This window comes from Protopterus annectens, chromosome 15.part0, assembly GCF_019279795.1.
Source record: "Protopterus annectens isolate FY-2018-M chromosome 15.part0, PAN1.0, whole genome shotgun sequence".
Taxonomy (NCBI): domain Eukaryota; kingdom Metazoa; phylum Chordata; order Ceratodontiformes; family Protopteridae; genus Protopterus; species Protopterus annectens.
Window position 1 is genome coordinate 247670757 of NC_056749.1, and position 12943 is coordinate 247683699.

The following is a 12943-nucleotide window of genomic DNA, read 5'->3' on the forward strand; positions in this document are numbered from 1 at the left end:
TGTACCCCTTAAGGAAGGTCTTGCAAAGCAAGTCCAATTGTCCCCCACATGAAAATTGGAAACTGCAGCCAGCTGAACTTCAACTGTAGAGGAACTGGCACCTTGTTGAAAAATCCCAGACAAGAATTCTAACATAGCAGAAATTGTAGAAGTAAAAGGATCCAATGCAAGCTACAAAGCTCATACAGAAAAATGTTTCCACTTGCTATAGCACTTATGAGCCACCAGCAGAATTCTTTTAAACGGAAGATAAACCGGGAGTCCTGATAATCATGGGAAATGGAGCAACCAAGCAGTGAGCTTTAGACTGTCCAGGTCTGGAGAGTCCCTGAAAGGTGAGAAATTGAGATCCAGAACTGGATATAGCATCCACAGTAGAGTCACCAGACGAGACCACAATGAGGGAAACCAAACTTGGCGAGGCCAAAATGGGGCAATGAGGATCTCAAAACTTTCCAGCCTGCAATCTTTCTGAAGAAACTTTGGTATCAAGGGTAGAGGAGGATAAGCATGAAGACTGGGACGCCAAGCATTAAGTTAGAGTGTCTCTGCGGGCTTCTCCTCGAGGGGGATGCATTTCGCGTTGGAAGGAGATGCAAAAAGGATCTCAGCAAGGCTGACCAATTGTGAAAGATCTGTTCCACTACTGAAGGATTCGGAGACCACTTGTAAGGCATCAGGATAGATCTGCTGAGCCTGTCCCTCAGAATGTTGGACCTTTCCGCAATGTACAGTGTCACCAGAAATTGGTTGCTGGAGATTGCCCATTCCCAGACTCTCCTGGCTTTGCGACAAAGGGAATAAGATCTGCCACCCCCCATTTGTTGCTAAAGACCAATCACATGTCTGTCTGCAGAACAATTGCCCCTATTGGAAGATGGGCATGGAGAGCCTGCAGCCAGAGAAGCACAGCACTCCTATTCAGGACGTTGACATGCAAACTGGTCTCCGATGGGGACCACATGCCTTGGACTGTCCTTCCTACGCAATGCCACCCCCAACTCCGCTGGGTGGCAACCATGGTCACAGTGACCTTGGGAAATGAAGGGAGTAAAAGGATGTAGGGAATGAATCCACCACCGAAAAGAGGTCCTGCACACTTGGGAGATTTGAACAGGATGAGACAACGGTAGATCTAGCAGAGACCATTATACAGAAAGAGTCCACTGAAGGATCCACACGTGAAGACACACCAAGGGTAGAAGATTGATTGTGGCAGCCACAGACCCCAATGCCCGTAGTACAACTGCTGTCAGAGATTGGGACTGAAGATTGCAAAGAACATCCAGCTTCAGGCTGTGTATCCCATCTGGAGTAAGGAAGACCTTTGCCTGGAAAATGTCTAACCGAGCCCCAATGAAGTTTTAATGTCTGAAATGGGCTAAAGATGATGTGCTGAGATTGATGGTGATGCCTAACCTCTGGGGTAGTAAAAGAAAGGAATCCCTTGCTTGATAGAGTTGACACTTGGAAGGGGCAACGAGGAGCCAATCGTCCAGGAAGGGGAAAACTTGAATGCCCTGAAGTCTCAGGTGAGCCACTACTACCATCACTTTGGTGAAACACCCTGGGGGCTATGGTAAGACCAAAGGGAGCACTCTGAATTGATAATGACTAGCTCCCAGCCAGAAGCGGAGAAACCTCAGAGTACCCGTCCATCTGAATATGATACTACGCATCTTGGAGGTCAAACACATTCAATTGTTCTCCTGCAGGAAGGGCAGGATAGACTGAAGGGTGACTATCCGGAATTTCATCTTTGCTACTAAAAGGCAAGGTTCAAGGTGGAAAGATCCAGAATTGGTCTTCGTTCCCTCGTCTTTTTTGGCACAAAAAAGAATCTGGAATAAATGCCTAATCCGGACTGGTCTTTGGGGACATGTTGAATGACCAGTTTTTCTAGCAGCTTTGCCATTTCCAGTGCTGCATCCTCCCTCTGTGTGGTTGCAACATCCGGGAGGTGTTTTGGTGGTAGAGGTGGCTGAAAGAATGGGATTGAATAACCTCTGGACATAACCTACAACGCCCAACTATCTGTTGTGATGACGAGAAACTCCCATTAGGTGCAACAATAACTAGCCCCAGACTGCCTCCAGAGACTGACAGTCGGGCAACCCTTCAAGGCTGTTGCTCGGGTCGGTCAGAAAGGTTCTCGAGATGTGCATTTTCTTGGACCCCCTCTGCCTCTAGGGCGACATATATTGTACTCCCCTATGCCTCTGGGGAAATAGAGTCCCGAGTGTCTCAGGAAAACGCCTGAGACTTCTGTAAGCACATCTTAGTCCCTCACCGATTCTTAGAAAAGGATCTTTGAAGGGTGGCGAAGCAGATCTCGACAGCAGAGTCTTCCCGTTCTCCTCACTCTGGACCAAGGTCTCGCATACCAACTTTCAAAACGGGGAGGAACAGTTGTACTGGGCGTTGGTGAATGACATCTTAAAAGGTCCCGAGAACTGAGAGCTGCAGCCAAGCATGTTACCGGATGGCAATGCCTGTACCAACTGCCCGAGCGGCTCCATTGGTAGCATGGGAGAGGAAGTGCATAGAGGTGTTTGCGACTGACTTCAGAGTGGCCATACGAGCAGAAAACATCATCCTCCACAGACATGGACACAGGGGTCGACTCAACGATCTTCTTCACTAGGTCTCGCTGCAGACGAATCACATGTGCCATGTAATTCAGCGCTCTTACTGAAAAAGTCACTGAAGCGTACACCCGCTTCCCAAAAATCTGTCCATCGCCCATGACTCTCTGCCAGGAGGATGAACCTTAGAGCTCTCCTGAGCGAGCCCTTTCCCAGTGGCAGCTGCCACCACCATAACAGCATCAACCAGGGACCCCTTCTTCCAGTGTGTCCTATCTGAAGCTAGGCCAAGAACTTTATCCGGGAGCTTTGGGATGGGATCCACAGTGTCTGGTTCCTTCCACGCCCAGGATGTTATCAGGTCCACTAATGGATCAGCAGAAGGGGACACCCAGGAAGCAGAGAGGCCTGTGCCAAATTCCTCGAACAGTGAATTGTCTGAGGTAGGTTTCTGGGCAGACCCCCCCCCATGAAGGAGTTCAATGATGTCTCCGAGACCAGGGGAACTTTCCACTTCCTCCAAATCTGTCTTCGGTGAGTGAGTGAGTGACTCCTGAGGAGAGTCTAAGTGCCTCCTTTTGCACATAAGTTTGCGAGGAACATCCTCAAGTGGGAATCTCTGGGGCAGACTTGCCAAGGTCTTACTGCTCCCACACAGGAGCTTCCTGAGAAAGAACAGTAGCAGGCTGTCCCAGACATGGCAGGATGGAAGGAATCATACCCAAGTCAGAGGGAGTCTGGGCAAAGTCTGGAGGACAACGAGATGGTCTAGGGTCTCGACGAAACCAAGAGAACCCTCTCCACCACATCAAAAGCCGAAGGAGAACAAACATCCTGAGAAAGGCCAGTAGGAGCAGTCCCCTTCTGCCCCAACAGGGGAGCCAGAGCAGAGCCTCCAAGCACCAAGATTATGAGGGGAAGACCGCGCTCCAACACACTCTGAGCCGACAACATCCCCTCTGATCCGGCGCAGAGACTACGTCTCCTACAGCCTGTCGGATCTGATCCAGTCTGACATGCTCAAGGCCGTGACCAGTGTCAAGGTACTGTCGGCACCGACCCCTCGACCCAGAGAGCCCTCGGATCAAAGGGCTCTGAAATCGAAGGTCGGATCGGAGAAGGAGTTAAATCAAATGATTGTGTGCTCTCTGCTCCAGACGGAGAGGAGGATAGGGGTCAGGTAAGACTCTCATCTGAATCTGGGTGCGGATGAACTTCTGCATCATCCTGTCCCATCTCCACTTCACTAAGGCTCCAGGTGGAACGGGAGGAGGAGGAGACGGCCTGGAAGGACAGTGAGGGTAAGCCTGCACTGGAGACCATATGCAGGGCTCTTCTGGCTCAGGAAGCATCTGGTCTGGTAACTGGTCTAGTCTCTGGTAGAGGGCCAGCCAGAGCCAAGAGGTCGGGGGACCACTTTCTTGGCCTGCCCTTCTTAGATTTCTCCCCTTTCCCAGATCTCTTAGTGGGAGTTGGAGTCCCAGTGGCTGGGGAGGTGGAAGAAGCAGCAGCTGAAGTTGAAGCTGAGGGCGCCAGGACTAGTGTCCCTAAAGAAGGAAGGAGGCCCCTTTAGAATTAATTTTATCTCTCCTGTCCTTCAGTGCCCTGGGATTGAACCTGGCACAGATGGAACAGGTGGTTTGAAGGTGGGCTGCCCCCAAACACACCAGAGTGTGGCCATCAGCTGGGGGAGAGCTTATGGCCACACACTGTGCACTTCCTGAAGCCTGGATTGGTAGTTTCAGACATGATCCCAGGGCAGGCACAGCACACTCACCACACCCGCTACAGAAAGGAAAGTAGAGAAGACTGCTTTTTTTTTTTAAACAGATGACCACACGGAGGGGAGGATAGCAAGTAGGAAGAGAAACTCCAAAAAACACTCACTTAAAGCAGAGAGCTCAGACCACAATGCAGACTTTGCAGGTGGCAAATGAGATCTGAAGGTAGGAAGGAGACAGGGGCATTGTGGCCAAGGGGAGGAGCTTTGAGCTCAAATCAGATGCTGGATATGCGGCCGAGTTGGATCCAATATGGATCCATAACCCACAGGCTGAAGAACAAATTAAGACGATTACTTCAGACTAAATTTTACATATATTGCTTCAACAGGCATTCAGTGAAAACAAGTTTGCTTTATTGTTGAGTGCTGACTGGAATTTGTAGTTAAAGTACCTCTGATAATCAGCCTTGGATCTTTGAGACAATTTTTGTTACTTGGATGTTTGTGGTTGGCGCTCCATTTATTCAGCCTCTCATATTGGAAATTTAGCCTCTCATATTGGAAATGTATTGTTCTGCTAATGCACCCTGCCTCAAGCTACTTCAGAAAAAACTCCCATCAGTCCCCTCTGCTCTTTTATTGGATTTGCTGACTGTATACTAACTAAGGACCTGAATGATGAAGGCCTCAGGTCAGTCTACTGGGTCCCTTAGAAAGGTGATAATTTGGATGGGGGAAGGAGTAAAATAAGAAGTTATGTACTCACCATAAAGTTTCATGTGAGTTGTTCATCTCCCCTTCATTCTTTACTGATGGGTTTGAAGCCGATCCATTGGCTCTGGTACGGCCGTTTGCAAAGCTCGAGGTTTACCAGTAGCTAGAGACAAAGCTCCTTATCCCATGATGCACTGGGAATTAGCTCAGATCTTGTTTGCTGCGTGTACTATAGCCATACAACTGAGCTACCCCCCCCCCCCCCATGGAAGAAAAATTGAGCAACCAGGATGACACCAACCTCTAGGTCAACTATCAGCCAGGATGGAGGGACGCAAAAATGAAGGCGAGATGAACAACTCACATGGAACATTATGGTGAGTACAGAACTTCTTAAATGTGAAGTTGTTCAATCTCGCCATTCATTCTTTACTGATGGGTAGCATCCCTAGCACCCTCACTCTTGGGTGGCCCACGGAGTACATTCCTCAGGACCGAAGACCCAAAAAAGCCCTGTCCCTGGAGGCCTTAACTTTGTAATGAGTGATAAACGTATGAGGTTCAAACCAAGTGGCTGCAGCATAAATGTTATCAAGGTGCAATTTGGTTTGAAATGCAGAAGATGTAGAAACTGCTCTGGTTGAGTGAGCTTTAATCTTTTGTAGTAAGGGCATATTAGCAGCTGAATAAACAGAGGTGATACAATCAGATAGCCATTTAGAAAGAGTTGTTTTAGCCACTGGTCTACCTTTTCTGGCTTCAGAGAATGACACAGAGCTGGTCTGATTTCCTAACATCTTTTGTTCTGTCCAAATAAAATCTGAGCTGTCTGAACATCAAGTTTGTGCAGCATATACTCCAATTTACTGGAATGGTTAGGGAAGAAGACTGATAACTCAATGACTTGGTTAACATTAGATTCTGAACAAACTTTGGGAAAAAAAAGGAGGGGTTTGTCCTAAGAGACACTATCAGTATGAAAAACCAAATAAGGAGGCTGATAGATACAGCTCGAAGTTCTGACGCTCTGTGGGCTGAAGTAATAGCTACCAGAAATATGGTTTTTCACAACAAAAATTCGAGATCAAAAGATGATGCTGGTTCAAATGGGGGGAGAATTATAAGAGACCGCATAAAGTTTATATTCTACTGAGAATAAGGAGTTTTCACTGGAGGCCTCATACGAAAAGTTCTTTGAGAAAGGCCTTTAACAACTTGTGGGAATTACGTTTAGCCTGTCAGCTCAGAGATAAAAGTTAGATATAGCAGCCAACTGGACCAGAACTGTTGAGGCTGCTGCTCCTTTATTAAAGATCATAGTCAGGAATTCTAATATGGATGTCAAGAAGGCTTAATAATGGGTCAGTGTCCTGCTTAGAAACCCATATGGAAAATCTCTTCCGCTTACCAAGATATAATCTTTAAGTTATGAAGCCTGGCTATGAGGGGAACTAGTGACTACAAGGAAGGATGGAGGTCTCCTGACGGAGGTCTCCCGACAGATGGGTCAGCAGGTCCGGAACTGGGTCCAGAATCCATGGATCCTTCGAGATGAGGAAATGGGAACCAAATCTGCAGAGGCCAATGAGGAGCTATAAGAATGATGTCCTTCCCAGAGATTTTGCTTTCTATAGAAATCTGGGTATCGACAGGATAGGAGGAAATGCATACAGGAGACCCATGGGCCAATCGTGTACGAGTGCATCTCTTGGGATTTCTCCCGGAGGGGGAAATCAGGGCAAAGTTTCGTGTTGATGTGACTGGCAAAATGATCGCAGCAAGGCTGGCACCATTTGCAGAAACTCCTGTCCTCAATCTTTTTCTTGAGGGACCACTCGTGCGGCAAAAAATTGCCCTGCTCAGTTTGTCTCCCCAGGATGGGGATTGCCAACAGAACGTGCTGGGAGGAGACAGCCCACTGGCAAACTGAGGGCTTCTCGTCAAAAGTGTGTAAGACTTTGTTCCCCCTTGCTTGTTCAAGTACCAGACTACTGACACATTGTCAGTCTGAACTGCAATCGTTCCTAGAGGAAGAGTGTCCTGGAAGTACTGCAGTGCCAGAAGTACTGCTCTCATCTCCAGAACACTGATATGCAGATGCGACTCTTGATCCGTCCATGTGCCTTGGGCAGTCTTTCCCTGAAAATGCCCCACCCTATCAGGGAAGCATCCATGGTCACAGTGGCTATTGGAGGGGGTAGTACAAAGGGGCGTCCTATGGTTACATGAAGAGATGGCAACCACCACTAGAGCTTTCTTGCAAGAGTTCGCAATTAAAATCCTGCGATTCAATGGAAGTTCCTGATACGACCATTGAGTGAACAGCAGCCATTGAATTCGCATATGCATCCTTGCTAATGGTAGGACCAAGATCGCTGCAGCCATAAAACTCCAATACTTTTAGAACTTCTGCGACTGGTGCTGTCTTTCGATATCAATGAGCGGACATGCTGGCGAAGAAGAAAGACTCTCTTGATTGGTAGTCATAGAGTGGTGGTTGAAGTGTCTAACTCTGCCCCTATAAAAACAATATACTGCGATGGAGACAAGGCAGACTTTTCTGAGTTGACTGTAATGCCCAAGTGATAGAGTGGAGTGCATTCCCTTGCCTGAATCAGTTGATGCCTGGTGGTGGAGGTAAGGAGCCAACAGTCTAAGTACAGAAACACCTGGAATCCTTGACACCTCAGGTGAGCAGTGACCATTGCCATGCATTTGGTGAATACTCTTAGGGCTGTAGTGAGACCAAAGGGCAGGGCTCGAAATTGATAATGATTGGCTCCCAGTCGGAAACACAGGTGATCTCTGGATGGCCTGGCCATTTTTATGTGGTAGCATGCATCCTTGAGATCTCGAGCACATCCAATTGTCTTTCCCTAAAAAGGGAAGTATAGACTGTAGCGTGACCTGCGGAGGTCCAAAATGGGTCTCCAGTCCTGTTTTCTTTGGTCTGCCGAGACTGGCTGGATGATTTTTTCTAGCAACTTGTGGACCTCTATAGTTGCTTGTTCCCTGTAATTGGGTGGAACGTCTAGGATTCTACTTGCTGGTGGAGGAGGAGTGGAGAACGGTATGAAATACCCTCTGGAAATCATACTTTGTACCCAGCTGTTTTTTGCTACATCTTGCCAGGCATTTGGGCACAAAGATAAGCAACCCTCGACTGCCTCCAGAGCAGGACAGTCTGCCCTCCTTTCAGGAGAGCCGACAGGGCTGACCAAAGAAGTGATCTCCGTCACCCTGGTGTTGTGGACCTTCTCTGCCACGAGGGCGGTGTCTTCCATTATTACCCCCTCCTCTGCCCCTAGGGGGGTTCACCAGGTGTGTCCTGAAAGGCTCCTTGGGCTTTCCGGAACCACATCTTTCCTCCCCTTTGGCCTCTGGGGTAAGGCAGAGTAAGAAAAACAGACTCCGGCAGACAGCATTTCCCTCCTGTTCACACCTGGTTAGTTTCCTTCACTTTAGGACCAAAAAGAGATGAGCCATCAAAAGGGGTGTTCACAAATGAAGACTTAACGGGCTCCACGAAGGAACACAAGCGCATCCAGGAATGTCTTCCGAGAGCAATTCCTGTATCCGCTGCCCTACTTGCCCCATCAGCTGCATATGATACGAGACGCATGGACGAGTTCACAAAAGAATTTAGGGTAGCAAGCCGCTACAGATACAGTACCCTGAAGAGCATCTCCCACCACCTCAAGGAGATCTCTTTGCAACCTAGTGAAATGGATCAAATAGTTCAGGGAACAGAGTGTAAAAGTCACTGAACTAAACATGCATTTCCCATATCTATCAGTGATCCTGGACTCTATTAGGAGGATGGATAGACGAGGAAGTCTCAGGCATTTCCTTTTTGGTGGCCGCCGCCACCACCATGGCATCAACAGGGACTCCTTTGGACAAAGGATCTATTGGAACAGAAATATACTTATTAGGCCTCAGAGGAACAGGTTCCATGGACTCCGGTAACTCCCATGCACTCCAGAAGACCAGCTGCATGAGCTCATCGTAGGGCGGAGACACCCAAGAAGTTGAAACCCGAAAGCCTTCAAGAGAACTGACTCGTCCTCAGTAGGCTTTTGAACTGCCAATCACCCGTCTGCCTAAGGATCTGGAGCATCTCCGCAAAGGATATATCCTCAAAGAGGGACCATGGAGACACTTTTGACTCATCCAAGTCAGTGTCAGATGTTAAAGATCCCTGTGGGGAGTCCAAGTTTCTCCTCTTGCACAAGCTCTTCCTGGGGACCTCCTCAGTGGGAGCCTCTGGGGAGGTCTCAGAAGAGCAGGGGGCACCCTGTGGGGCTACCTGAGGCTCAGGGTCTCTACGCCTAGCCTGGACAATGGAAGCAGAAGTGGACACAGGGGCTTCGGGGGATGAGGAAGCCAGACCTGGTGTCGAAGATGTCTTTGGGGACAAGACTCCTCATGGCTTCAAAGGCATTACGGCTCCAATGAGAAGTAGACGGACCCGAAGGAACCGCCAACCCCTCCCGCACAGTAGGAGCAGAGCTCATTTGAGCCGAAGCCTCGAGAGGAAGAGTTGGCACCAAGTTGGTGCGACTATCCTCTCCGGACCCGACAGAAGAGTGTCCGCTCCTAGAGTCCCCAGTTGGCACCGAGGAAGCAGATGGAAGAGGGAGACAATGGAGCAGTTCTCCGCTCCAAAGGCTCCACGAACAGGAGGTCCCTCTCCGGCTCCGAAGGTCCGGTACGGCTCGGAGGAGGAGCAGTCAAGTCAAGGGTAGTGGTCTTGGGTTCAGACGCTAGGGTCGGAGCCAACAATTTAGCAAGGCCTGGTGCCCATAACAGCTTCTGCACCAAATCGGTCCATATCCAAACCAGACAGGCTGACAGAAGACCTAGAAGAGTGCGCCGACTGAAGTAGAGATGTAGGTCTCTCAGATACTGGCTCCAGAGCTGTGGGCCAGCTCCAAAAAAAGAAAGACAGTCTGCTCCGAGGTCTGTGGAGTCGATGTCCCAGGATCTTCCAATTTCTTGGACAGTTAGGATTCCTTAGAGGACTTACCGTCTACATCCTGGTCACTCAATGTTTAATGAAATGGATGCATCAGCAAGCCTTTGTCAACTAACTTTTTATCCTCTAGGGTCTTACTGGCGAGGAAAAGAGAGTGGCAAATACTGCAAGACTCCTGCAAATAGGCAGCCCCTAAGCAGTAGACTCACGTTAAATGGCCATCAGTTACAGACATCTTTTGCCCGCAGTCTGGACACTTCTTAAATCCAGACTTTGGGTGCTTATCCTAGTCCTCAGACATATCCAACAATCAAAATGCCTTAGGCTTAACACAGAAACCAAGCACACAATAAGCCTAAGGAAAAAAAAAACAAGACACTCAATATATAAAAGTATCAAAGAACCACACCTAGCTCGAAAAACACCACACAAAGCCTGGACGACAGCCAAAATTACAACTATGCTCGAACTTGTAAGATAACACACACTATAAACAATAGCCCAAAAACAATGTGTATGTATGTCTGTCATATGTGTGTGTATATATATATATATATATATATATATATATATATATATATATATATATATATATATATATATATATATATAAAATACAAGTATGAAAATGCAAGAGAATTAACTAGGCCAAAACACGAGGCCACTAAAACTATGCTAAATAACACACGTGGGAAAGGGGGAGCTTTTAAGAAGCTACACAAGACTACTCTTAACAACTATTCTGTGGAACAATAGTATAATTTGAAATGACTGCAAAAAACACGCTTTTTTGAAGAAATACTGGCTCAAGCAAAACTGGAACCTCTGAGCAGTGCTGTGGCAAACTAGATCCGAGGTAATTCCCAGTGCATCATGGGATAAGGGGCTTGGTCTCGAGCTACTGGTAAACCTCGAGCTTTGCAAACGTCCGTACCGCAACCGACAGATCGGCTCTGAACCCATCTGTAAAGAATGAACGGCGAGATTAAACTTCACATGTTGTCTTATCAGATGGCCTAGGATAAAAAGAATCCAGTGCTAAGCCAAGTACATAACTTCCATATCCTATTTCATCAATTCCATCCAATCAGACTGAGGGAAAAGAATCTCAAGCTACTTTTCCCAAGTAACTTCACAACAGGATATCTTAAGAGGATTGAAAGTTCAAAGTGATTCTTATCTACAAGATACCTAGCTTGTAATGTTTGGCAAAGTGCCAGGTCGACAGTGTTGTTGCAGTCAAATTTCATTTAGGAAAGAATTTCCGAAAAATACTGTAGGAAATATAATTTAGTGGAATGAGAACTTGGTTTAGAAAGTAGAGATTTATTAAAACCTTGTGACTTAATTAGTTCACAGTAAATGCTATGAACAGTTGAGTCTTTCCTTATTCCGATTCTGTGAAGATGAACTGCCATGTGTACAGAAGGTATTCTTCCCTTCCTGGTATGGCTAGGAAGAATACTGGCAGGTGAACAGGTTGATTCAGATAGGTCATTTGCTGTCTTGGGAACAAAGGAAGGATTTGTTCCAAGTGAAACCTTGTCCAGGTCTTCGGCCATTTTGAGCATCTGTTTTTTAGGCATGGAGGCCTGTCCATGGGCTTGCTGCACTTGTTTGTCTTAAGTGGTGCTTTAGTCTTTGCCTTTGAAGCTGTAGTCAGTTTTTACATATAACTGTGTAGGCCTGAAAACACCCTCAGAAGCAGATGCCTGCTCAGCTGCTCCGGACCCATCTGAGGGAATATTTTCCAAGTGTCCAGTACTTTGAGTTTCCAGCGGCCTAGTCTGCTCCACGTGAAAGCCGGAAGCGGCCTGCGGCTCTGAGGTAGCAAGCAGGCGCCAGGGTCTGCGAAAGCGCCTCCCTGAGAACCGGCGACTGGCTTAGAAGAAGCCTAGTCAGTTTTGGACCTCTGATGCCTGTCCTTTTCCTTGCGTTCCTTGTGAATTGCAGTAGTCGGATGGCTCTCCAACATCATGTAATTAAATCTTCGGCCAAGGTAATGAAATGCAAAATCGTACTGACACTTAATAGTGCGTTGGTTAAATCTAGCACAAAACCTGCAATTAGCAACGTCGTGATCAGGGCCTAGGCAAGGAATACAATAAGAATGGAAGTCCTTATGAGGTATTTGCTTCCCACAAGAAATACAATTATTATTAACTTTTTCTGACATCGGTCTGGAGCAAGAAAAAAAGTTTCCCCAACGGGGTACTTGGCTTTTAATGAAGACTTCGGATCTGAAATTCGAACATGAAAATCTCAGGAGTCGGCCAACCGGCACTTGTGAACTGCTTCTGCTTCGGGCACCGCGCGGCAAGAAAGACTGAAGAAAACTGTGTCGGCTACATCTTTTATACCCCTGGCGCACTGACGTCAGGAGGCGACAGCAACAGATGCCGGACCAAGACTTTGGAATTAAAGCCAACTGCGGGTAGCCTGCCAGCAGGATAACCCCAAGAGTAATGACTGCAACAGTGAAACACGAACATCCTTGTTCTTGTGGCAGACAGGACCTGCAATACTGAAATTGTTTTGGTTGAGGAGATGGCCACTAGATACAGTCTTCAAAGAAAGACATTTTAGGTCTGCAGAAGATGTTTACTCAAAAGGGGCTCTAACATTTTATCATAAAATTCAGGTCCAAAGAGAGAGTAGGCTCTTTTATAAGAGGCATAAAAGGAAACCGCCTTAAAGGCCTCACAGAATAATTTGAAAGTAGTCATGAGTACTGTCGAAAACAGTTATGAAAATTAGAAATAGATGCTGGTTGAATCTTTATAGTAGAAAAGCAACAGTCAGCATCAAATAAGTTAGAACTGTTGGAATAGGTACAGAAAAGGCTAGTCTATGCCTTGCTGGTTAGCCGACAAGGAGACAGGCTTACTTCTGTAGACTTTATGAGTGCATTCTTTGGTCATCAATGGAACTGGGGAAACGATG